This window comes from Taeniopygia guttata, chromosome 3 (genome assembly GCF_048771995.1).
Source record: "Taeniopygia guttata chromosome 3, bTaeGut7.mat, whole genome shotgun sequence".
Lineage (NCBI taxonomy): Eukaryota > Metazoa > Chordata > Aves > Passeriformes > Estrildidae > Taeniopygia > Taeniopygia guttata.
Window position 1 is genome coordinate 96585471 of NC_133027.1, and position 4531 is coordinate 96590001.

The following is a 4531-nucleotide window of genomic DNA, read 5'->3' on the forward strand; positions in this document are numbered from 1 at the left end:
TCACAAGCCTTCTTGTTGTCTGTGGGGAATGGGGGAGTGGAGGAACAGCACGATATCTTAAAGTGAGGATGAGACCAGGATGTACTTATCCCAGAAGTTACTTGTGAAATTAGTTATTTGTGAAATTAGTTATAAATCACAAATTAGCTGGGTTTGGAATCCTTACCCAGACCACACTGCAAAATGGCTTTTCCTTCCTGGGCAGTTCAGGGAACAGTGAGAGGGTGTGGGGAGCGGTGGGAAAGAGGGCAGGGGACCAGGCCATACAGAGTAGTGGGGCTGGTGTTTCTGGGACCAGGTGCGAGACAGGATGCCTGCACATTGATGGAGGTGGTAACGTCTGGTGCCCTGCAAAAGGCATATGTGGGACTGCTATCAGGGCTTGAGGGGTGATTTGGGGCTTGTTTTGGAGATACAAGGCTTTTAGGCCTTGGATATCATCGGGAAGGGATGTTTGGTTCTTGTGGACAGGGAGCAACTGCCAGACAGACCATGAGGGAAAACTGATTTTTCCACTTCCCTGCAGCTGGTAGCTCCTAGTCCTGCTGAGTCTGTCCTGCTCCCTATATGTGGCAATAGGTTCCCTGTGACACCAGTGGGCCCTCTCTTCAGGGCTCCTTGCAGGAGCAACCTGAATTTCCCAGGTTATTGGGGATGGAGCAGAGCATCCTAGATGCCAAAGGTGCTTATGTGGAGGCTCACAACTGCAGTTCCTCATTCACTGTCTCCTGGATGTCTGCTTAAAACCCAAAGAACCAGGATTGTGAATCTCTGCTCTCATGGAGTGTTTGTACTGAACATCATGATCAAACCTTGCTCTCCTGCTCTGTGGGAGGTTTCTGTCCTCCCTGAGCCCGTAGGACACCTGTGTTAGGGTTTGACAGGATGGTTTGTGCTTTGCTGGTCAAACTACCTACCTGATGCTGGCCAAGGAGTGAAGGGCAACAAGAAGGGCTTCTTCAATTGCATTCCTGTACCACATGCTCTGGGACCACCCTCCTTGAGCAGGGAGGTTGGACCAGGTGACCACTGTGGTCCTTTCCAACAACACTCCTTCTGTGATTCTGTACTATATGGAGTGCACCTGAGAATACTGACAGTGTTGGCAGATGCCACAAGGCCACTTTTCATCATCCTTAAAAGGTCATGTCAATGAATAGGGTGCTCCTAGTGACTGGGAAAAGGCAGATAATATATCCATTGTCAAGAAGGACAACCCAGGAAATGAGGCCAGGCTCACCACAGGGCTTGGTAAAGAGATGGAAATGCAAATTGCACCAAATTGCCAACTCCTCTACTAAAACAATAAAATTGATAGTTCATCAAGAAGGTACAGAGAATTAATTCAGAAAGTTGTGGATTGCTCCAGGAGGAGGGGAAAACTAAATTCCATCAATCTGGAACCAAAAAAGTAACATAGTGATTCCAGAAGCAGTCTGTAGTGAGACCCTAGTTTCTGAATGGAAGGTTTTCTCTCCAAATACCATCCTTTGGAGATGTAGTGACTGGAGGAAGGATGAATATTTGCACTGTACTAGATTGCCGTGTCAGGAACATAAGTGAAAGAAGCAGTAAGATACAGTGTTATACAAAAATTAACATAATACAATTAAATTCACTGCCTGTTATCACTGAAAATCAAATCCCCCCGAGGCACACACCACACTTAGCCATCTTCCCACATTACCAGCTTTGAAAAGGACAAAATTAGTAATAACTGGAATGCATTAACATTTCCCTCCATCCATTGGAGGCATTCCCAACAAGAATATTATTAGTGCCTTACCATTTAGAATGAGCAATATACCCCACAAGGTAATTTCTAGCTGAAAGTCTGTTGCTTACCTCTTGGTGGGCATTGTTCTGCAGATCAGGAGCTCAGGTTCAAAAAGCATAATCAAGAGTGTGTTCTGCTGCCTGAAGAAACTCAAAAGAAGGGTTGGCAAGATTCTAACCAGTAACTCTAAAGAGATCACAATCACCAAAATCATCCTTCAGGGATCCCTGCTCAGAGGACTTGATTATTACACAATCCCAGGCACCAAAGCAGCCAGCATCATGCCCAACCCCATGCTGCTGGGACTCAGGTTGCCTGCCCAGTAGGCTCTGTGGTCCTTAGTCCCAGGATTCTGCAAACTTCAGGGGCCATGGTCCCAAGGATACTGTTGAGGCACTTTCTGTAAGTCCTCACCTTCGCTTTGTAGTCCTTTTGTGTGTGGTTTTGTTTAAGAGACATTAGGTTTAGGTATAGCAAATAGTGCTAAAAAGAGGGTGAGGGTTAGGGTTATGGTCAGTGTTAGGGTTTTAGGTGAAGGGTTTGTATTATAGTTAGGCTTGAGTTTAAGGTTAGAGTAACAGTCATGAGGGATAAAGTTAGAGTTAGCTCTGAATTTAGGGTTAGGGTTACTGTTTATAGGGATAGCATTAGGTGGTAGAGTTAATATTAGATTTACAGTAATTTTGGTTATATTTAGGGTTAGGACAAGTGTTGGACTTAAGGTGAGGGGTTAGTTGAAATATTGTTAGGGACAGAGATACAGTCATTAGGGTTAATGCTAGAGTTATGCTTAAGCTTAACTCTATTAACTGGGTAGCAGGTGCAGTTGTTTGGACTAATTTTTTGTTAATTTTTCGGGATATGGTCATCTAGGTTTATGGATTTTGTTGTGAGGGATTTTGGTTAGTGATAGCCATAGAATTATTGTTAGGGCTTTTCTTTGGAGTGGTGGAAGTGTGGTGGGTATTATGTGAGGAGAAGGCACAGGAGCAATCCTAGTAGTGAGAGTATGATAATGACTGTGTCTGTTTTGGTCATTATGTACTTGGTAAGTCTTTCAATAATAAGTCATTTAAACAGGAATCCTGGTAGCAAGGGAAGTCCTGCTAGGAAGCCTTAGACTAATATTGAGATTTTACTGTGTATGTGGATGTTACAGTGATTGACAAGGGTGTTGCCCAACAAAATATCTCCCAAGGCTGCAGCCAATCTCACTGGCCAGGATCTGAAGGGGTGTGGGGCTCAAACCAATGAGAGCATCCAGACCGGGTCTTTCACATGCCCTATATAAGGGAGGGGTTGGGAAAGTAAAATTTTCTGTAGTTTTCTGTTGCCACGTGAAGTTTGGGGTGAGTGGTCTCTGTCTCCTGCCCCCTCAACACTCTCCTCTCTCCCCTCCCCCTGCCCATGATCCAACATGTGGATATTTTCATTCTTTAGGCCATTATCATTGGTAGATTTTGAACTTTGTTTGCATTGAGAGCGAGGACTGTTGTGGCAGTTATAAGGAAGTATAAGTAGAAAGTTAGTCGTGGGTGTTTGGCTATTACAGCCATAATTATTAGACTATTCAACCCAAGTGAGAATTCCTAAGACTTTTCCAATCTGTTTTTGATTTAGTCCAGTTCAGTCATCAGTATCCTAGAGCTGCTGAGGCAAGGATTATGGTGATTAATAATTTTGAGTAGGGTGGTTTAGGACAAGAATGGTGATGGGTGGCAGTGAATTTAATTATTGCTGATAGCCCAGTTGTTGATAATCCCAGTGATTAGGGACTAAGTACTTCTGTGAATCAGAAATGGAAAGGGACTGGGACTAAGTAGACTGCAATTGCAGTTGTCAGTAGGGGCAGGACGTTGTGTGGTTTGATTTGTTAATGTCACACTGGTTCTGCTTCAAAAGAAGATGAATGCTGAGGCGGCTGCTTGTACTAGGGAAGTATTTGATTATGGCTTCAGTGGCTTGTGGGTGGTGGGATTTGCAGATTTGGAGGTGAGTGGAATGATAGCGAGGGTGTTCTTGTTCAAGCCATGATTCAGTGGTTGCTCAAAATTGCAATGATTGCTCCTAGAATTAAGGTTGAGGAGGAGATTCACTTTGCATGTTACAGCTCTCCGTTCACCTTTCCACAGTGATTCTTTATGTTCAGGCACATGATCCTGAAGGAATAAGACAGGGCTGCACAGATCATTGGTATGCTGGTGCCTGCTCCATTCTAGCTTGGATTCACCTTCCAAAGAGGCTCAGTACAGAACAGTGGGATTCCATTTCCTACTGCCTGGAGTAATCCAAAGGGGTCTACAATGTTTGGGCCTTATTAGGCTTGTATGTAGGATTTTTCATTCTTCTCATATTAAGAAGCCTAAAGCAATTAGAATTGGGATACCATGGGACTAGGAACATGACAAGATAAAGATATTTAAAAGTAGAAAGTCAGCTCAAGAGTAGCTATGGTGGGAGAAGAGATGAGGTAGGGAAATGATTTGAACATCTGGATAATGGGATTAAACCTTCTGCATTGGCTGACCTCTGCTATGGGAGCAGTCCTTTTCCAGGACAGGGGATAGTACTCACTTGGTAGTTTGAGTTTATTACTCACGATTGCTTGTACTCACTTTTTTTGTCCTTTTGTAAATGAAAAAGTTCATTGTAGAGAGAAAATAACCTGGATTGCTCTGGTCTGAACACAGCTTGAATATACAAATCCCTAAGAGCAGCTGCTCCTTCAGGATGTTCTAATACAACATTGAAGTT